The sequence below is a fragment of the Lissotriton helveticus genome, chromosome 10, assembly GCF_964261635.1.
Source record: "Lissotriton helveticus chromosome 10, aLisHel1.1, whole genome shotgun sequence".
Taxonomy (NCBI): Eukaryota; Metazoa; Chordata; class Amphibia; order Caudata; family Salamandridae; genus Lissotriton; species Lissotriton helveticus.
Window position 1 is genome coordinate 824,022,591 of NC_136071.1, and position 23,125 is coordinate 824,045,715.

General features: G+C 44.3%; 1 protein-coding gene across 1 annotated transcript in view; it reads right to left on the reverse strand.

The window, feature by feature from the left end:
* Positions 1 to 23,125, reverse strand: part of MYO3A (myosin IIIA) — an 869,350-nt gene that overhangs the window by 838,285 nt on the left and 7,940 nt on the right. The window lies entirely within an intron of this gene.

A 23,125-nucleotide genomic window follows, 5' to 3' on the forward strand; every position in this document is an offset into this window, starting at 1 on the left:
ATGAGAAGGGTGATACCACTTAAAGTGGGTATGTTAAAACAGAACCTCTGAACAGGTTAATGGCCTTATGCACTAGGCATAATGGTATAAAAACAATGTGATATTTGACAGTTACTCAGTGAAGGAAAGCTAGAGCATGCCAAACAGGATATCTGAGGCTTAGATCGAAGACCAGCCTTGTAGCAAATGTTTGAACTGATTGGAACTTATGGGTCAGATAATGCAAGATAAACATCATTAAAATAATCAAGACAGGCATATATAAATGCATTTAACATAGGCAAAAAATGCAAGAAGGAGTATAAATGAATAATTCACTTCAAAGTTCGGAGCTGAAAAATGCATGATATGACCACAGTTTAGCATGCATCTAAAAAGCAAACAAACTGCCTGTAGAAAGTTAATTGAATGGTGGGGTATCTCGCCGTACTAAGGGGATGCTTACCACGTCATCCACAGGAAGTATTGTCCAATCAATCATGATAATTGACTTTTTAGCAGAAAAAAATATATAAATCGCTAATTGTAAATATCATTAAAAAAGACATGAATCTATACATATCTCGGTACATAACATGACAACAATGCTAAAAATCACAGAGGGCACGATATCCCACCAGATACATCGCCCCAATACTATTCAAATTGACATGCCCACACTCTCCATACATTCATTCATTCCAACCATACGCTCACACCATACTCTCAACCATACAAACAAACAACGGAAGAACAAGGCAAAGGGAACAAAGCCAAATACTGAAGACAAAATGTGCTTATAGGCAGACAAATGAAAAAAGGTAACAGCAGAATAATTTTCAAAATTAAATTCCTTTACAAGGATATAGTCACCAAGGGGTATCTTTTTACACATGATTGTTTAACATTTCAAAACATTGTTGTGATCACGTCTTGTTATCTAGACGTCTAGACGTGCACCGGCGGGCATTTTGGTGGAGACCTGCAGATATGGTCACACCTTCTTCAGGGCACCAAAAGGATCAAGCATAGGGCAAAAATGGGGAGCTGTGACATCCACTGGCGGATCTGAAATTGACATCATGCCACTATAAGTCATCTATTTGTTTATCTCTATATATGTATATATACACACACACACAGATTCCAATAAATGTAAGGACTTAATCCTAGAGAAAAGTAGATGGTCGGTGCACTGTACAGAACCAAAATCCAATCATCCTTATACCCCCATCTTTTGGATATTAGGAGAAACTAAAAAGAAAAAAATGGAAAAAATCTTTAAAGAAAAACCCAAAACGTGCAGCACCAAAGAGTGCCCCCTTGTGAAAAAGAATGCTGGAGGTGTCACCAGAGTCTGGTGTAAGAAATCTCTTAAGATCCTTCTCACCCTTTGTGGATGTAAAGATTTATCACATAAAACGGGGACGTTACCTGGCTCCTGGAGTGCCGCTAGATGGTGTGAGGCAAGGATGCCTTCAATAGTAAATAAAGAATGAAAGCCGAGGCACTGATCTGTCACACTACTTCAGCAAATATCCTGATGGGAATTAGAGCCCAACGAGTAGATAAGAATTCTATTACAAATCTCTGGGTTGTCGATATGCACCTTAGGGCAAAAGAATATATAAAATAAAAAATACCTACATAATGCTGCAAAATGCCTGCTCCAAAGAGGCTGCATGAAGGAATGAGAATAGAGCAAGACACATTTTTCATCTGGTCTCTTGCGTGTTGAATCAAAGTTCGTCTTAGGATATGCAGGTTGGAGATAGAGTAAATTACCCTCTGTGGAAACAACAGACAAATGCATACTCAAAGGGAGCCCACAATAATATGAAAGTAGGGTGGCCATACGATTAGAGCAACAGATCCAACAATAACTTTAAATTGAAGTCGGGTTCCCCTCACCCGGAGCCGAGAAAAGACTTGGACCACTTTAAATAAGTATATAAATTGGAGGGAGATGGTCTAACTCCCCAACGGGACGAACATGACGAACTAAGAGGCTGCCAACTCAAACGGGGGCCCTGAGAGTGTGCAAGTTGAACAAACACAGAGCTTCTTACCTGTCGCTCTTCTGAGAAGCGGGTAGTACGGAGCTCCAGCATCCGTGGAGTATGACCACAGATTTGACCTGTTTGCCTAGGGTTAGAGCCAAATCCAACCTTACTAAAAGAGTTTTTTACACAAGAAAGTGAGGTAGATTTCTGAATCAGTGAAGCAGTCCAATACAGACTCCAAGATGGAGTAGCTCTGAGCGAGCAATTGAGATGATGGTTGCACATACACTGTTCAACCTGAGATAGATCAAAAAAAGTTTGGTTGCCGTGTCACTCACTAGAGATCTTTGAAGATCTGCACATCATTGGCATATAAACACCAGATAAATCCAAGTGATTGAATCACCTCAGCTGGCCGAATCATGTAAAGATTAAACAAATGCAAAGACAATATTTATCCCTATGGAACGCTGCAGTTCAATATGCAGTCTGAAGAAGAATGAAAGCCCACTATTAGTTGGAACAACTGATCAGATAAAAAGCGGAGAATCCAATGACACATGTGGCTCGAACTATCGAAATTCTCTCCAGGAGCAAGAAGAATCAGGTGGTTTATGGTATAGACGGTTGTAGAGAGGTCTAACAAACATGACAGGAATGTGCATTCACACACCTTTGTAGTTCAACCAAGGGAGAGACCACCACCATTTCAGTGCTGCAAACAGGATGAACCCTGACTTGGGAAGAGTGCAGTAAGTTGCTATGTTCCACAAAATAACTGTGATTAAAAAGTGCTCTTTCCAGAAACCTAGCCAGAAAAGGCAGCTGTGAGATTGGTTGAAAATTGAACAGATCGTTATTGTCCAGTGAAGGTTTCTTCATCAGTGGTGTTACAGAAGCAACTTTGATGCTGTTAGGTCGGAACTACATCCGATGATAGCGAGGCATTGGTGATGGCCTGGGGAAAAGTGGAGTTGAGTTGTAGCAAATCTTTAAAGATTCTGGCAGACAAAGGGTCATTAGGTGATGGTAATAATTATCCCTCTGTTCCAGACATGAAAACAGAGGGATAAAATGTGCAGATACGGCTTTCCATTTCCAAGACTTGATTGGCAAGGACTGGTTGTCAGCAAAGGTATGCGATTTCTGAAAGCCCACTTGTAAAAGCAATAAGGACATTATCTGTTCAAACAATGGTAAGTGGTGGTAAAGACATAAAAAAGTGTGAATTAGAACATGATAGATCTATAGCATCCCCGTTATGTGAATGGTAAGGAGTGGTCACAACCAGTATATATAAACCAAAAAAACTCATTAAACTGATAGAGAGTGACTGAGTTGGATTGTCAAAGTGAATATTAAAATCACCTACTACTGTTTAAAAGGAACAACTTCCTACTAAGCATCACAAATAGCTGTCAAGGAAGAATAATATTAATGCTTTGAAAAATACATCACAATATAGAGTGCTCCGTAAACTCTCACAATATTTCGCCATTTTTAAAGAATATTGTTAGGTGAACCACACCACTAGCTTCTCCCAAGACTCCTTTTATAATGTATTTATTTATTCATTCGGGATAGCCCCCCCAAAACATCTACCTCTGTCTACAGACCTGACAAAAGTGAGCCACTCGCGGATGCTAACCACGGTTAACGGATTCTCAAAACAGATTTTCAAATAATGTCAGGCTGTTCTACACAGCCAGATTTGTCACAGGGAAAAACGTGGGCATTATATTTTTGTCATAAAGAGGTCTACTATTATAAAAGTTTGCATTCTGCTCACACCGCCATATATGACTCACTACTCGAAACCAAAAGACGAATTCATCTAATGCTTTAAACCATCAGTCTCTACGTGTAATGGGATGAAACGCGGGAATCCATTCGCATTACTGTCCCTGCCCGTTAAAAAGAAAAATGGATTTTCTCCGCAAATACAAAATGATAATGAGACATCAACGGTACTAGATCCGTAGCTTCAGAGTGTAAGCTATGGGCCTGTGCTACGTCATGTTTTGCTCCACTTAAAAAGGAAATGTAGGAAACAGTTTTTGCACCAAGGATAGCCTGGACCAGCTCACATTAAGTTTTCGCCAGGACAAATGATGAAAGAAAGTGATTCCGCTGTTATTTTTGGGTGACTCCTCAAAATTTGGAGTACGCACAGACACTGCGCTCTATTTTTCTAAGATTGAAGATGAAAATATTTAACACAAGCATTAGAAAGCCGGTTTTGCCCCAGTTTGCAAAGGATATTTGTGGACTCGGTTTTCTTCGTTAAAACCTCGATCACACAATGATTTATTTTGGACCCTCGCAAAATGCGCTTGTTCTATTGCTGGTTGTGGAAGCAGCAGAAATGGCCCGACGGGGATTTGCACCATTTGTGCACCACTCTAGCCTTTGCATGAATGTGTGTGTGGTTGGGTGATTATACCTGGCTCAATAGGTGGAAGTACGCAGGGCACCGGATCCTAGTTCTGGCATCTATTCCTAGCAGGATCTGGGATCTGGCCCACCCAGGGAAATATGCTGAATTTGTCCTGGTATTTTCATAGACAGGGACACAATTCAGCTGCACTCCCACATTGTCTACAATCCGTTCCGAGCAGCAACCTGCAGGCAGCGAGGGGAGGGGTGGTGGGGGGGGGGGGGGGGGGGGTCTTATTTAACTCAAGTCAGACACAATCATTTTCTCCCCAAATTTCAGTCTGCCTGGAATGAAGCCTAATTTGTAGATCCCAATGGAATGTAAGGAAGAAAAGATCCATAACTTATCACTTCACAAGGGCGTTAGAGAAACTAGGACTTTGAGGCAGATTTTTGACTTTGTTCACCTCACCCTAAATAAGAGATGTGCATACAATGTATAGATGCAAGATGTATCTATGCGTTTAAGTTATTGAACTATTAATGATTTAAATGGCATCCACTATTTTTTTTTAATTTTGTTCTTTTATAGCCCTCCTCATCCTAGTGTAGGGTGTCAGACCACTTTACATCACGCACAGATACACAATAAATCAAACAAGTGTGTAAATCAAAGTACAGAAAATGCTACCTAAGACAAGAGGGATAAGGTGTAGGAAACACATATTGCCCATACTGGTAGACATTATATGTTAAGAGTGAACAGTCAGGAGAAATACAAAACCAGGATACAAGACATAGTGCAACAATTGGGATTGCTTGCACTAACAAAATTGTATTTCGTTTCAATCTTAGAATAACAACAGATTGAGAAAAAACCAATAAGGAGCTAAATCAATAACTGACAGTTGGCATCTAGCTCCTTGATGCCTGTAAATAGATCTCTGTGATATATTGGAAGGATTGTAACGTATAAACTGGAAGTAGCAAAATTAACTTAGTGTAGCACACTTACCTATTTACATAAAATACAAAGCCGTGATCTGCATGTTCGACAATGTGCTTTGCAGCAGGCACATTAATACTCAATGCTACTGCAATAGCCAAAACTGTTATTGGACAAAATAAAGAACTATTCCAGAATTACACTAACCACCAGAATTATATTACTACTAGTATAATCCCCTCAAAATTGCTGGGTATAAGATCTCTGCAGCAGCTATCTTATACCTGTAAGATATTTCAAATGCAGCCGTTTTGTAACCAATTAAGCAGGCTGGAACAGATTTACGGTCACATTTGTTCTTGTTGCCAATTTCTCTGTAACAGATCTTTTTAAAATAAATGTATACCTCGACCTTTCTAAGCTCTGCCCCTAGTAACTCCATCCCTTTCCTCTACCACACCTTGACTTGAACTCCAAGAGTAATGTTTTTCCTTTTTTACTTGGCGTAAGTATGTTGCGGATGTGTGTGGAAAATGACAATGTATATGTACATAAGCGGCGTTCATTTGTGTTCACCCTCGCCACTGTTGAAGGTAAAGCGAAAGTCACGTAACAGTGGCCCTGCCATCTTGTCCCCTTTTAGGCCCCATCACGAACATAGATAGTAGCCATTTTGTGCGTTATGACCTCTCTGCCCACTGCCAATAACCTGCGTCTCTCTCTCTCTCCCCCACTCCCCAGCCTCGCGAGTATTCCCCCGCGCCCCGACAGCCCCCCGTCTCTCCTGCTCGGGCCATAAACGCACCTCTAAACACGACCCTGTCTCCGTGCTGAACCCCTGCCCCCTCGCTCTTTCATCCTACCCACAGAACAGGCCCTTTCTGGTAACCTCTTCCTCCCTGCCCGATTGCCCGGCCTGATCCCAGACCATCACCTAGTCCAACAGATGCAGTTTATTGCCCCTACAGTAGGACCTCGCCTCACATCAGAGGAACGGTGATTAATCAAGGCCTTCACACCCCTAGATCTGACCGACACCCCTGCATTCCTCCCAGGAACACCCTTCCTCTCTTCTGATGACCCCCCCCCCCCGGCTACACCTGGCCTCTCGACCCAGTCCCATGTCATAAACCTCGGTCTCGTGGATGTACACCCCGGCCCCGCATAGCGAAACGTGATCTTATCGCCTGCCCAACCTTAGATCCGACCACCCCTCTTGCCCTCGTGTCCGGTTGGAATGTCCGGCTGCAGATTACGATCACATGTTACATCTGGGAGGGGGAAACAACATCAGAGCGACCGGTATGGGAATAGGCCTGAAGCTGGGATTCCAAACATGCCTTTTCGTACTTCAAAGTGTCTTTATTACAATAAGGAATGTTTGTACATCATAAACCTGTGTATAAAAGACAGACCCGTAGAGAAACTTGTTAGAGCACCTCGAGAAGATACCCTGTTGTCTGATTTGACGTGTTCTGTTCCGTCGGAAATAAACTCCTGTTTCCTGCTTTCCAGTCTCCAGCGCCTGCCTCTTTATTTGGTAATCGTGAGTTGGGTGAGAAGCGGCTAACGCCGGGCAAACCTTGGAAAGGGGTATAACGACCTGATCTGCCTGAACCCTTTTTCATCAATTGGCGTCCCAAACGTGGGGCCCATCAGCGACACGTGGATCCAGTGAGAGAGGTCCCAACGACAGAGTGAACGACTGCAACGATCGGGAAGAGCTCCTGCCCGATGGACCCTTGTCTGGCAGCCGATCATCCGAACTTCACTGGTTCCGAGCAGACCTCTCTCGAGTGATCTACGGTCCTGACTGGGAACCATCAGGAGTGCCACAGCAATTACAGCGAATAGAGGACGATCGGGCGCTGGAAGCGGAAGACGAGAAACTGTCCATACGGTCCGGGTAAGGTCGTGTAAACGCGACAAATTGCGAATTGATTGTTTGATTGTCATTGGAAAATACTAGTATTACGCATTTTGATTGTTTGGTCCTGAGAGATTCTCTGTCTACAAACGGGGAAGGATAGGAGTATTCTCCCTTTGCAGATAGTGAAGGGTGGGTAGCGCAGGCTTTTGCCCTCGTTGTAACCCGTCGCGCCTATTTCCCTCTCCATTTGATTGATTGTTATCCAAGCATTTATTGTTTTGGAATTGGTTCTCTTTGGATCATTCTCTATTTGCAAACAAGCACAGAGTCGCCATACTCTGTTTAGTCTTTGCAGATAGTGAAGGATAGGTAACGCAGGCCTTTGCCCCCGTTGTAATCCGTCGTGCCTATTTTTATCCCCCACTGATTGATTGTTTGACCGAACATTGATCGTTCGGAATTGGTTCTCGGAAAGGATCTTCTCTGCCTACAAACAGAGAGGAACAGAAGATCTCTCTCTTTGCAGATAGTGAAGGGTAGGTAGCGCAGGCTTTTGCCCCCGTTGTAACCCGTCGCGCCTATTTTATTCCTCATTTGATTGATTGATTGTTTGTCCGAACTTGACTGTTTGGAATTGGTTCTCTCTTTGGGTATTCCCTATTTGCGAATACTGTAGAATAGAAATATTCTATCTAGTCTCCGCAAAGTAGTGAAAGATAGGTAGTGCTGACTTTTGTCCCCGTTGTAACCCGTCATGCCTATCTCCTCCCCATTGCTCAGTAGTTGGTTCAGCCCGGACCATTTATTAGAGGTAGACCACCTGGCTCCACCGGAGGACACCCCTAATAAAAAGGACATATATAAAGAAAAATGCGGATTAGCCGCTGTATCGTGCTAGCAAATAAAAGAACATAAAAATCGTTAGGAAAAACAAAAGGAATCGAGTAAAATCAGTAGGCCACTGATGAGATCTCTTTTCGACCTCACTGAAATGGAAGCATTAGGAACAACCCCTCAGGAAATATGAAACTAGTGAGAAGAGCCGAACTCGACACTATGACTTCAAGACAGCTCGGCTCCACCACCCACCCCGCCCAATTAACGACAAACCCTAGGCAAATATTAGAAATATACAACACTATAGCAAAGTAACAGGTTAAAACGTTTTTATTTGAACAAAAATATATTAAACAACTATTTACATGGCAAACGGCTGCAACAACAAACCCACAATGCATTTCGTCGTCTGCTTGACGCCGTTCCTGTTCCTCCTTCCCCAAAGTTGCAATGTTCGGCTACTTTGGGCTACTTTCTAGTAGGTTTTTGGGCGTCAGAAAGTCTACAAAAGCCGGCGGCGGCGACCTGGGGCGGAGGACCATTACGCGAATAGTCCGGAGGCGACACCACGCGCCAAGACCTGTCCCCAGGATGTCCGGAGGTGGCGCGGATGACCCCCCCCTTCCCCCTCCGGGTAGGGGGTCGCCTCCAACACTCAGCTTGCCATCAGCCGGAGAAGCCGTGGGGTGAATGGCCCGGCCCGGAATGTACTGGTCTTCCCATTCTTTTCTTCTTCCGACGCCTTGCAGGCCACGGGGGGGGGATGTCTTGCTTATGCCTCCGACCCCCCCCCCCCCTCTTCTTCATCGCCTGGTCCGGCCATAACAAATGTCAGCGAGACGCCGTGGGGTGCACTGGGAGGGAGAGGCGGCACGGACGAGCCTCTCCCGCCTCCCCAGGTGGAGGCCCCTCAGCTGCACCCCAACGCTCCACGCACCCGGCAAAGGGTTCGTCCACTCTTGCGGTGCAGCGACGCTCCACGCACCCGGCAAAGGGTTCGTCCACTCTTGCGGTGCAGCGACGCTCCACTCACCCAGCAGGGTCTCGTCCACTGTGGCGGTGCAACGACGCCTCGCCCGGCAGGCTGGAGTCTGTCTGCTCATTTGACCCAGTGACTGCCGGTAGCTGCAGAACTCCTAAAAATGGCGGTTGACTTTGCAGGAATGGGCCTGGCGTGAAAAGTTGGCCTGGTCGCCTGTCAACCAGAAAATGGGCCCCCGTCCAGATGCGTTCTCCTCAGCTTTGAAGATTCTACGAGAACTGCGGAGGGCCCTCGACCTCCGCGGGCCCCCGACCGCCCCCGATGGGAAATGGCTGCCATGATTGCCCGCAGAACGACCAAGACGTAGCCACGAAACGTTGGCGCTCTCATGCTGACGCCAGCCTCAGTTTGAATGACCAAAAATCCTGCAGACTATTGATTTGATCAGTTCCGGTGGAACACCAGTATGACCCGGTAGGAAAGATTGTTGCCCCCTCCCTTTTCTTTGATTGATGGTTCATGTCACCGGTCCCTTCTGTTGCCCCTTAGCGGAACTTCTGGACTACCGAAAGAGATTCTGGTCCAACCCCGAGTTGGTGGAGACATTTTGACTATACTTGGACCCGCCTGACCCCACCCAAAATGGCGCCGGTACAAACGAAACTCGCAACTCCCCGTTGTGTTCCGGATGCTCAGACTTGATATCATGAGAGATGTATGCAGTTTTTGAAGCACATGGCGGGAGGGGATGAGTATTGCTTGAACATTCGAACAATGAATTGATATTAAGTTCTGACGCATCATTGATTACAGTATTATTGAAAGTTCGAATTTTTTTTGACACTGATGGTACTTGCCCACTATGAATTTTTGATATGATTTTATTGCACTTATCGTACCTTGATGAAATAAAACGACCACCGACTCAGTTATGTTCTCCTCAAATAAATACGCCCTCATGTACAGTCCCAGTCTGCTCCGTGGCTGGCCCACGTGGTTGTAGGCCTGCATTTGTACGTAAACCTTTTTTAAATAAAGATTTTGTGAAAAACAAAAATAGTCGTAGCTCTTGGATTGGTAAGTTCGAATACGTAGCCATTGTTTCCGATCTACGTAAAATACAGGCGAAATAAAGCAAGCCGATTACTGAAAGGTTAAAAAGCAAAGTACCCAGAAATATTGAAAATGTGAATGGTCCAAGTTTGTTGCGTGTGTTTTTTTTACTTTTGTGCAACGTAAGGCAATCGACAAAGGTCCCGGTGTTCTGTTTTACTTTGTATGCCACATATCTCAGGGAAATTGTTTCAGATGCCCCTAAACCAGACCCGGTACCACTGTAGACCACCCCGCCTCCTCGAAGGAGAACACGAGTTCACCCCACTTTACACTGACTGCCCTTTTGTTTCGACACCCCCCCCTACACAAGATCCGCAATACCACACGTGGGCAATCTATGCAATGTGCAGTTCATCAATGATTATGCCTCCCGCACTACCAGTCCCTCTGGGCTTAAAACGCCGAGATGGAAGGGACTGCACCCGGCGGAGATAGGTCGAATACGTGGTAAGTAAAAGCCTTTTGGGTTTATGCGCGCGGATGTGCCTTAAAACGCTGCCCCCACCCCTTCTTTTTCCCCTTCTTTCTGCAGGTCACATCGGAACATCGACTAAAGAATGGAGAAGACCCAAGCAACACGCCATGGTTCCGTGGGGACAAATGATACATTATCCATGGGGACTGCCCCTGAGGACATGACGACTTTGGGTGATATGAATGCACGCGTGTATGACCGGATGTGTATAACTCGACTGGATATACGTTGCACGCGTTGACTCGATAAGAGAGATGTTTTTGTACAACTTGAGTGATGAACGAACGACCGATGGAATGGGGAAAAAGGGGGTCTGAGCATAGCACCTATACACGACGAACAATGCAACCAAGAATGACGTGCACCTACGAGTAGGTTCATACGGTAACTAAGTAGGGGAAGGTTCAGGACTATTCCAGGGTGAGGTTTACCCAAGTACCCTCCTCCTGGAAGACTAAGAAAATTATCAAATGTCTAAGATTTACCACCTCCCACTTGCACCCTCATAGACGTGAAACTCGAAACTGCCCATTGTTCCCCCGACTGACACCCCCCCCGTTGCCTCAGCCTGGATGCCCATTCGCTAAAAACGATCCTAAGATCCCACCGTAAGTACTAGCTCGACCAGGTTAGTTCCCGAACAATTGACGAAGTGTAAATATTTGCAACAGAGGCCAATTGCAAAAGACAGCCAGGCGAGTTAAATAGGATACTAAGGATGCGCAGCATGCAGGAGGAACATTTTTGGCCACGTACTGTTCTATGTTTTGTCTTGAGTTCTGCATATAATCCATGTACCCCTGCCTGAATTCATGTGTACGTAGTATATGGATTTACGTTGTCCCTCAGTCTGTGTTTCTATGTAACGTGACCCTACTGTTTCGTGTTGTGTGCGCATTAAATGGCCTATTACTGTACACGTTTCTCTCTCTCTCTTTTTCTCTCTCTTCATGTTGTACGTGTACCGAATAGTTCATTTAAAATGCGGACGACTCTCCCTCCGAGGGTCCCCCTGTTCCCTCTTCCTTTGTGTGGTAATGTTGTGCCCCGCCGGCACGAGCCTAATTGGTTTTCGAACACAAAGGTGTTCGGCAAATTGACAGAAACTAAACCAATTGTAATTCGCCATATTACTACCTCTCCTTTCTGTAAAATGATGGAACTTGAATTGGCTATGAAGGAAAGGACAGGTTAGACGACTGAAGTCCCCTAATCTGGCCTTCTTACAGGAGGACTATATGTCAGTGGCTTTCTGTTCTCAGCTCGTTAGAAACAATGCCCAGATTGCCCCACCCCTCTGCACCCAAGTACGGATGTCCAAACGTCCCTGTTTTCTCCCGAATGGCCCCAGCTCCATAACACGAAGTATAACGGATGACCCCGATTAACTGTTGCCCCCCCCCGAGAAAAGAATGTTTAGCCACTATCCCCTTCTCTCATGTTGATAGAAGACTGCCAGGGCTAGGGTCAGAAAGCCACATACGTCATGAATGACTGCCAAATAGACTTAGTACAAACTCAGTAGACATGCCTGTATACATGCTCCACAGTGATAACTCCTGACCGTGACCGATGAAACGTACCCCCAACTACCTAGATCTGGGACGGAATTGAAATGTATAAATGCCTTCTCTTGCCAGTTCGCTAAAACCTGTTTTGTACCCATTCAAGGATACACAGTCACCGGAGGAGAGGGGCTGGACGTGACGCACAGCCTGGCCACAGATCATGAGGCACGTGTGACCTCGACCTAAGATGGAGCCGCAGAGCAACGGGACGTGGGACGATGCACCACTCTCAAACGCAGAAAATGAAGGAACGGAGAGCTGCTTTGAAGCCCTCTACTTGTTGACCCACGCGTGCCAGAAGTCCCCGCCCCTTTGAGCCCGATTGATGGACCTGCCTGCGCATCACCCTTTGCTCCCTTGGTTTGTCCCAAAGATCTGGCCCCACTCCGCCCTCTCTTCCCCCGATTATCCGACAAAACCTCTCTTTTCCTTTTTCACGTGGATTTTTGACTCAGAGAAAAAGAACAGCATTTAGGTAGAATAGGGTTTGCCGCAAAAGGAGAAAGAAATGCAGGTGCCCAGCATGAGGCACCCTTAAAAAGATTAGTTAGGAAATAGGACGGTGGTCTAACAGCAGAGGACAGATCACACCCTGCGACGTGTAAAGGAGGATCCGAGCTGGACCTATAGCTCCACCGCCGGTGCTCAACAGCGCCAACGAAAGAAAACGAACTACCAGAGCCTACCAGTAATGACTCACTACCAAACAAAAAAACAAAAAACAAAAAAAAAAGGACACTGTGACAAAGACTCCCCTTTGGTTCGGAACTTTCTACACCCCCCCTTGACTAATTGCTTGTATTGGACTAAATTCCTCCCTCAACCACTTTTGCCTGTAAAATGTTTCATCGGTCACTTTTTTTAAATACGACAAATGTAAATTTATATGTATTCCACCTCGTATGTCGCATCAACTGCACACGATTATATGCAAATCCACCAGTATTGACAAACGCTATTCCATCGACAACACACGACTATATGTACACCCCGTCAGCTATGATATACACGCAAATGACCTAACTTATGTTAAAAAGCGGCGACTGTGGAAAATGACAATGTATATGTACATAAGCGGCGTTCATTTGTGTTCACCCTCGCCACTGTTGAAGGTAAAGCGAAAGTCACGTAACAGTGGCCCTGCCATCTTGTCCCCTTTTAGGCCCCATCACAAACATAGATAGTAGCCATTTTGTGCGTTATGACCTCTCTGCCCACTGCCAATAACCTGCGTCTCTCTCTCTCTCTCCCCCACTCCCCAGCCTCGCGAGTATTCCCCCGCGCCCCGACAGCCCCCGGTCTCTCCTGCTCGGGCCATAAACGCACCTCTAAACACGACCCTGTCTCCGTGCTGAACCCCTGCCCCCTCGCTCGTTCATCCTACCCACAGAACAGGCCCTTTTTGGTAACCTCTACCTCCCTGCCCGATTGCCCGGCCTGATCCCAGACCATCACCTAGTCCAACAGATGCAGTTTATTGCCCCTACAGTAGGACCTCGCCTCACATCAGAGGAACGGTGATTAATCAAGGCCTTCACACCCCTAGATCTGACCGACACCCCTGCATTCCTCCCAGGAACACCCTTCCTCTCTTCTGATGACCCCCCCCCCCCCCCGGCTACACCTGGCCTCTCGACCCAGTCCCATGTCATAAACCTCGGTCTCGTGGATGTACCCCCCGGCCCCGCATAGCGAAACGTGATCTTATCGCCTGCCCAACCTTAGATCCGACCACCCCTCTTGCCCTCGTGTCCGGTTGGAATGTCCGGCTGCAGATTACGATCACATGTTACATCTGGGAGGGGGAAACAACATCAGAGCGACCGGTATGGGAATAGGCCTGAAGCTGGGATTCCAAACATGCCTTTTCGTACTTCAAAGTGTCTTTATTACAATAAGGAATGTTTGTACATCATAAACCTGTGTATAAAAGACAGAGCCGTAGAGAAACTTGTTAGAGCACCTCGAGAAGATACCCTGTTGTCTGATTTGACATGTTCTGTTCCGTCGGAAATAAACTCCTGTTTCCTGCCTTCCAGTCTCCAGCGCCTGCCTCTTTATTTGGTAATCGTGAGTTGGGTGAGAAGCGGCTAACGCCGGGCAAACCTTGGAAAGGGGTATAACGACCTGATCTGCCTGAACCCTTTTCATAGGTGACTGACGGTCACTTGCTGTTCTTAAGAGGGCATCACATTTATTTGTGGTCTGGAATCTAATCAAAATTCTAAATGGACAATGTCAGTTCCTTTTCCCCATATATGCGAAAATGATAAGATCCTCAAAGCCAGTCATAACTGTTATATTAAACTCTGCTCTAGAATCATCTATCTGTAATAAATTGAAGAGCTTTGCAAAAAGATTTCCTTCTTGCATCTTGTTACACCTGGCAACCTTGGCGTAGTTTCCCCAGACTTTTTGCCTCCTGACCTCCTATGTTTTTTGCTTCCTTCCTTTTTTTGGCCTTTGAAATCTGAGAACTTTATCACTGTTAACCAGTGCTAAAGTTCATGTGCTCTACACTTAAAACATGGTAATATTGGGTTATCCACACTTGGCATATTTGATTTACATACAAGTGCCCCATGTGTAAAGTACTACTTAGGTTGGTGGCACAATCAGGGCTGCAGGCCCACTACTAACATTTGATTTCTAGGCCCTGGGTACATGCTTTGCACTTGCAGCACTGATTGTGGCACCCACCTAAGTAGCACTATAAACATGGCTCAAGCCTTCCGCTGCAGAGACTGTTGGTGCAGTTTTAAACTGCCATGTCGACCTGGCAAGGTAACCTACTTGCCATGCCCATTCACTTTTAATACAAATAGGTCACCCCGAAGATAGGCCCTGGGATGCCCATGGGCAGGTTACAGTGTATTTAAAAAGTAGGACGTGTACTTTTGGGTTTTACATGTCCTGACGGTGAAAGGCTCTTCAATATGTTTTTCACTACAGCAAGGCATATTTCTCCCATAGGATAACATTTAGATTTCCTTATTATATTTTATAAGTTGATTTTCCTTCTGGAAGAGATGGGACCCCCAAAGTTGGTTTCTCTGGACTCATAATTAAAAAACACATCTCATGGGGAAGTTGGTTTTAAAATTGCAATTCTGAAAATGCCGCTTTTAGAAAGTTGGCATTTTTCTACTTAAACCATTTGATGACTCCTGCCGGTCTCTGGAATACATGCCTGGGGTGGGTGACAGCCAGCTACCCTGCATTCCCTCTAGACGCCCACACAAAAATGAAGGGTAGGTGTGACTGAGTAGCCATCTGCATGTTGATCGGTCATCCTAAGCAGGATGGGAGGAGGAGCCTCTGAAAGGGCTGTGTCCTGTCCTCACATAAATTATTGCATACCCTCCTGGAGGTAGTCTAGAGAAAGGGTACGAAAGTCAGTCACTTGTGCATGTCAAAGCATCTCTTTAAAATTTCCCAATTTCAAAGGTCCAACTGGGTATAAATACTGGGCCTTGGACATCACCAAACCAGAATACCTCTCAAGCTGAGGACATTCCACCTGTAAGAAGGACTATTGTGCTGTCAGGAGAGACTGCCACTTTGCTGAACTGCTTTGCTTTGTTGGCCTGCTGCTTCTTGCCTGGACTGCATCGCTACATCCCAGAATCAAAGTATCTCCAAGTGCTTATTGGCTTGCCTCCTGTTTCTGAAGTCTCAGGGATATCAAATACTTCACGTCATTCTTCAAACAGAACCTGTACTTTGCTTGTTGCAAGTCTTGCTCTGCCAAGTGGTGCCAATCCAGTCCAGGGCCCTCTTAAGTGATTATAAAGGGCTGCATCTGCCAGAACCTGCCCATTGACGCCATTGTGACAATCGGACCCGATACATCTCTTGCTTAGAGTTCAGGGAAGACGCATCACTGCTGTTGCCGGGACCAGATCGGTGCATCGCACTCTGAACTGCTGCATTGCCTCCAGAACCACCGCATCGGAAACAACCCATCGCCTCCATTGTATGGAGAAGATCGATGCATCACCTCTCCAGTGAGGATCAACCTGGCACATCGCACTCTGAACCATTGCATTTGGTATCAGGGCTTCAGTCAAGGAATCTAATCATCGCCCCAGGTGCGTGGAGAAATCTGGTGCAACATCCTAATAGTGTGGGGATCACTAATGCATTGCAAAGCTGCACCCCTCAACTTGCGCTTGCATTAAGGATTAAGGTACTTTTGCTCGGCCAGCCCTGTGTCGATCCTGTAGTTGGCCTGTGCTCAGTAGCTGACGGCAGTAGGTGTTTCTGTAGGGCTGTGACGTGGGCAGGGGGAGGGGCAGGGTGGGAGGTAGTAATATATGGATTACGGAGTTTTACAGATAAGTAAACATTTAAATAAATAAAACGAATCTCGTTGCGCGCACTGCATCACATTTGGTGATGCAGTGCGTGCAACGAAATTAGTTTTATTTATTTAAATGTTTACTTACCTGTAAAACTCCGTAATCCATATATTACTACCCGCCACCCTGCCCCTCCCCCTGCCCACGTCACCGCCCTACAGAAACACCTACTGCCGACCGCTACTGCCTGTGCTCCATAGCGGGCGGCCTGAACTTTTGACTTTGTCCCATCCAGCATGACCCTTTAACTCTTTGACCTCTATTTGCTTCTAAACTATTTTTGCATTAAATCTTTAAAAATTCATATCTTGACTTCTACTGATTGGATCTTTATCGTTTTGGTTTTCTTTTATATATAAAAGTATAATCTTTTGGAGGTGTTTTCACTGTGTTACTTTGTACACAAATACTTTTACACATTGCCTCTTAAGTTAAGCCTCACTACTCTGTGCTAAGCTACCAATGGGTGAGTACAGAATAACTTACAATGAGTTTAAAAGTTACCCTGACTAGGATTGTGGTTCCTGCTTGGGCAGGGTCCATACCTCTCCCAACAAAAAAAACTATTTCTAACTGGTCTGTTTTGGACAAAACATTGCTTTTTGGCTCTATGGCCAACATGATTTATTCTCATTTTGTTATTCAGGATAAACGTAATTCATCGATGAAAATGTGTTTTTTATAGCTATACCCCAAAGAAAGTTTTCATAGAAGGTATTTATCTGTGCTTGAACTCTTGTCAGTACCCAAACTGGTTTTGCGAGGTCCCCCTTTTGTAATGCACTTTGACTTCCCCAGTTCAAAGGAAATCAAAGATTGGCTCCTATAGCAGAACAAAAGATCTTTGGAAGCAGTTTGTCTAGTGTAGATCTCTAGCATGAAGGCAGAAAGAAATTACAGGAACACCCACCAACAGTTATTTAAGAATGTGAGGTGAGGAGGGAACATGGATGACTTTCAAAAGGCAGGCAGAAACCCAGCTAATACCATGTTTTTCATTTAATTTCATTTTACTTTTTTCAGTATTTTTTCACCCATGAAAGTACATGACACATAGACGGATATACTTATAATAAATACATTTAAAAATCCTGCAAAAAAAAGAGAAAAAAACTTGAACTACCATCCCATCATACAAGTTCAGCTCTATAGAACAGCTATATGAATATATATTAAAATAGCTCATCTCAAGGTTACGCTATAAAAAGGACCATATGTATAGACAAAAATCAACCCATACACATAGTATCACAAAGAGCAGACCAACCCTGAGTCGTGAAGGAGAGAGGACACTCCTATAAAAAACAAACTAGACACAGATAAAATAATTTTTGTGCTGTAGTCAGACGGATCCATTAGGATGTCAGGGCCCCTGCCTGAGCAGATTTTAAAAAAAACATTTAGGCAATCACTTTGGTTCTAATACATCAGCTTACTATGTTTATAATAAACAGAGCACTCATGTGAGCTCGTCTTTTAACCTGGTATCTCCTGAAGTCAGTCTAAAATCTACTGTGAATCAATTTCTTGCCAGTGAAGAAGGAAAGTTCTCTTTTAATTTCAGTCCATAATGGGACAACAGCTGCTGGCTGTAATCTCAGCCTTTAAATCTTTAAACCATCCAAAAAGCTATCCCGAGCACAAGTGGTGATCTTACTTCCTTTCTGTAAAACCAGCTTTTTTTCCATCTGTAACCATTCCATAGCTCAGGAAATTGATCCGATTTAATGGAAGTCAGCAGTAGTGAAACTACTACTAAAAGAAGCCTTCTTTATCCCAAATGACCCAAAGAACCTCGCTCAATTTACTACTAACATTTCTGGATACATTTCTAAACAAATTGGTGTTCACCTAGTTACAACACCATGCAGAGAGCAGGCATTGGCAAAGCCAATAATAGGTCTGCTGCTGGCTGCCAGCCTTTTGCCAATTCTTGTTTTGTTTTGGCTGGATGGTCGAAAAACTACAGTTGGGAAGTTGTTGATCCCTTATCAGTCTAAACAAAAACTTTGGCTCAAGGCAAAGATTTTGTTTTGGTCTTACAAAACACATATTGCCATAGTGTTCACTGGCACTGTAATGAACTACGTTGTGTGTTTATGTGCTCCATAGTGAAGTCAGCCAATGGCTGAAGTGGGTTGACACAATGCCCCTTGATGCTTGCTTGATTGGGTGGAAGAAAAATGTGCATGACAAGCCACAGACTATTGGACGAAGTCTGGCTAAAACCCGTGTAGTGAACTGCGCTATTCACATGATTTTAGTAAAATCAAAAAGTCTTGGCCAACACAGACTCAAAAAAATTTGGCAATTGCTTCCAGCCTCTTGCCCTTGGTAAGAAGGAAACAAAGAAGGCAATAGGAAGGCAGGAAAGAAGGAAAGGAAGGAAAGCATGAAAGAAAGGAAAAGGGGAAGGAACAAGGAAAGAATTAAAAAAGAAAGAAAAATGATAAAGAAAGATAAAGGGAAAAAGAAGGCAGGAAGGAAGAAAGAAGGAAAGAAAGAAAGAAAAAGGAAGAAAAGAACAACATTCAAAGAAAAAACGAAATAAAGGAAGAACAAAATAAAGAAAGTGAAAGAAAGAATGACAGCTAGGGTTGCAAAGATAGAGCACCCTCATGAGCTTATATTCAGAGTTCATGTGAGCTGGTATGAAAATCAGGTAAACAAAGGCTATTTCAGAAGGAATTTACAACTGCATTTGTAGTAGACAAGAACTGAAGAATATGGAATGTGCCATGTGCTCTCATCTAGTAGAAATCACGCTACTATCACATTAGGCTCCATCAACAAACAAAGGCAAAAATAAAGTTGAAACACAGATACTGAAGGGAACTACTTTGTGTGCAGATGTGCTCCTTGTGAAGGGGCTAAATGCAGTCACTCAAAGTGAAGTTAGCCAGTGACTGAAGTAGGCTGACCAATTGCACCATGCCACATACATACTGTAGTGGGCAGAAGCAAAATTAGAAGTGACAGAAAAACAGACCAATGGATAAAGAGAGGTAGCTGAAAGCCTATTTACATACATATATTGTACAAATAATTTTAGGAAAATCATTAGGACTTGGCTAATGCCAGACGTACAAATTTAATATTTTATGCTACTTGGGTGTGTTTTTGATCAAGATAAAACACAGAATTGATTAACTTATCAGCATTGGATGACCTAAGAAGGCCTGGGTGAAATAAAAATTATACTGGTGTAATTTATTCAATCTTGGGAATTTTGCATGCTTGTTACGTGAAATTTCCAAAATGACTGTTATGCCACGTCACGTAATTATGTGCCATTCATGGTAATACCCTACAATAAATGTACCATTTGCAGTAAAAAATGTAACATAAAAGCATGGGAACAAACGAACGTGAGTGGCTATTGTTTGCAGTCTTTTGTAATTTTTTCCACTATTTTTTGCGCAAAATGTGTCCCTGCGTCAAAAAATGACACGAATATTCCTTTTAAGCTAAGATATTGCACTAAATGATGGATTTGCATTTGTTTCATTAAACAGAATCTTTCCCAAATATCACATAGTAACGTGAAAGCAAATTATGCAAATTTTGCTCTCCCTAAGAAGGCTTGTGGGGAGTGAGTGCTGATATCTGTTAAGTCAGCAGCTTCCAATACTGTCGGCAAAGAAAAACATTTTAGAAGCTCTTGCAAACTTTGGCTTTTCGGGTGATGTCATTAAACAAATGTAATACTTTCTGTCCGACAGAAAATAAGTTGTCACTTGCTACCCTTTCACACCTAAGCCAGGGTCTTTTATAAATGTACGCAAATTATACTAACCTGGGCTTCGCACTCCTAGAACCTTACTCGTGCAACTCCATCTATTAAAAGTTATAAACAGTACTTAATTTGTAAAAAAAAAGTACGTGCCGAATCCTCATTAAGAGGTCACTGCAGCTTGCACCACCCATCGCCACTGCCAGCATCCCCAATGGCTGTACCAACACAACAACTGCCATCACACACATACAAGTGTGACAACTTAGACTTTTCCAGGCTCCCAAAGCTATATTAATGGCTTGTGCAGCAGCCATCAGTCATTTTTATAATATATTGAATTAATAAAAAATATTGTTGTGCTAATCTCTAAATTACACAAGCAGTGCCAGTATGTGCCACACTGGTACAAAAGGGGGTGGTGAAAAAAGGGGGTGGTGATGGACGGAGCATCTGAACCAATCAAACACTCACACCCAGTCAACAGATCAGTCTGCCAAGCCATGCCTTCCCTGGACCGGAAACAAGCTTCCTAGGACCGGTTTCTGGCATTTCAGCCGTCTTCAGCCAGGCTTGCTTGAATCCAGTGGCAAAGTGAGCAAGGGACTCATGTCTGTGCATACCCTGCCAACTTATGGTGAACAAAGCGGTACAAAAGGGGGTGGTGATAGACGGAGCATCTGAACCAATCTAACACTCACACCCAGTCAAAAGATCTGGGTTTAATCCATCACCGTTCTTTAGCCCACTCTGCCACCCCAGTTCAGACATGGCCATATGCAAATCAGTCTGACCCTGTGCCTCTTGGGAACAGTCCAGCCCGAACTGCCAAGCCAGGCCTTCCCTGGACCGGAAACAAGCTTCCTAGGACCGGTTTCTGGCATTTCAGCCGTCTTCAGCCAGGCTTCCTTGAATCCAGTGGCAAAGTGAGCAACGGACTCACGTCTGATCATACCCTGCCAACTTATGGCAAACAAAGTGGTACAAAAGGGGGTGGTGATGGACAGAGCATCTTTACCAATCAAACACTCACACCCAGTCAACAGATCTGGGTTTAATCCACCACCGTTCTTTAGGCCCACTCTGCACCCCAGTTCAGACATGGCCATATGCAAATCAGTCTGACCCTGTGCCTCATGGGAACAGTCCAGCCCGAACTGCCAAGCCATGCCTTCCCTGGACCGGAAACAAGCTTCCTAGGACCGGTTTCTGGCATTTCAGCCGTCTTCAGCCAGGCTTGCTTGAATCCAGTGGCAAAGTGAGCAAGAGACTCACGTCTGAGCATACCCTGCCAACTTATGGTGAACAAAGCAGTACAAAAGGGGGTGGTGATGGACGGAGCATCTGAACCAATCAAACACTCACACCCAGTCAACAGATCTGGGTTTAATCCATCACCGTTCTTTAGCCCACTCTGCCACCCCAGTTCAGACATGGCCATATGCAAATCAGTCTGACCCTGTGCCTCATGGGAACAGTCTAGCCCGAACTGCCAAGCCATGCCTTTGGCAGAGTGGGCTAAAGAACGGTGATGGATTAAACCCAGATCTCATGACTGGGTGTGAGTGTTTGATTGGTTCAGATGCTCCATCCATCAGCACCCCCTTTTGTACTGCTCTATCGCGGTCGGCCTGAACTTTGGATTTGCACCAGACCCTCAAAACCTCAAGTAATTTTTTGACTGCTAGTGACTTCTATGCACTGTCTTTGTATTTAATCTTTAAAAGTTCATATCTCAACTTCTACTGTTTGGATTTGTGTGGTTTTGGTCTCATTTTGCTCAGATAAATATTCTCAATGTTTCTGTGTGTGTGTCTATGGGTGTTTCTGTGTGTGTGTGTGTGTGTCTATGTGTGTTTGTGTGTGTGTTTGTGTGTCTGTGTGTGTGTGTGTCTGTCTGTCTGTCTGTGGTTATTTGTGCACAAATCTTTACACATTGCCTCTTTAGATAAGTCAGACTGCTCTGTGCCAAGCTACCAGAGGGTGAGCACAGTTTATTTTTTAGTGTGTATCTAGCTTACCCTGACTAGAATGGTAGTTCTTGCCTTGCCTGGGTGCATACCACAACCAACCAAGAATCCCACTTTTAACAGGGTCACTCAAAAACTGGAGCAGAGTAAAATTCAATGTAAGTTCAATATGTTTAAGACAAAACAAAAAATGAAACCAAACATTGTGGTGGTACTCTCCCTGCCATTCGTTAAAGTCAAAAACACAGGTTTATTTTGAGATTCCTAAGTTTTGTTCAAAACAATGGGTGCCAGGTCCTTTCCTCCTGCAGCAGCCATGAATGCAATTCCATGCCACTGTACCTCAGGGATCTGACCTGCTGACATTCAGAAACATTTTTAGACTTGGTTGTTTCCAGCCCTTCGATGACCTAGATTCTCCATCTTTGTTGCTGCTTTTTAAAGCCTGTTCACTTGGTGATGTTGAGCGAGTTCTGGTTTTTAATGTCAAGACACCCTAATAGCGCCTCAGAAATGCTGAAACTAAACTAAAACCTGTCGATTTAAATGTGGGGATAAAGCTGGAATCAGAAACACAAGGAGTTGAAGGAAATGTGATATTTAATACCTGCTTCGAAATAACATACAAACCAATACCCAGAGCAGCAAACGCAGCAAGGATCAAGAGGCCAATGCAGGCTGTTAATGGTATTTAAGTATGTTTTGTCATTGTGATGTTAGCTTTTCTCTATTACAATTCTCTTCTTATGTTCGTGGCATTGAGCAACTAAAAACATACCTTGTAGCGTACATAAATTGTGTTGGTGTTCTTCCAATCCCTATGTGTCAATCTAAGGCAAGTTCATATCTAATTGTAGGTACAGAATGCATATACTATACTCATGGAACAACACGCCAGAAAAATCTCAA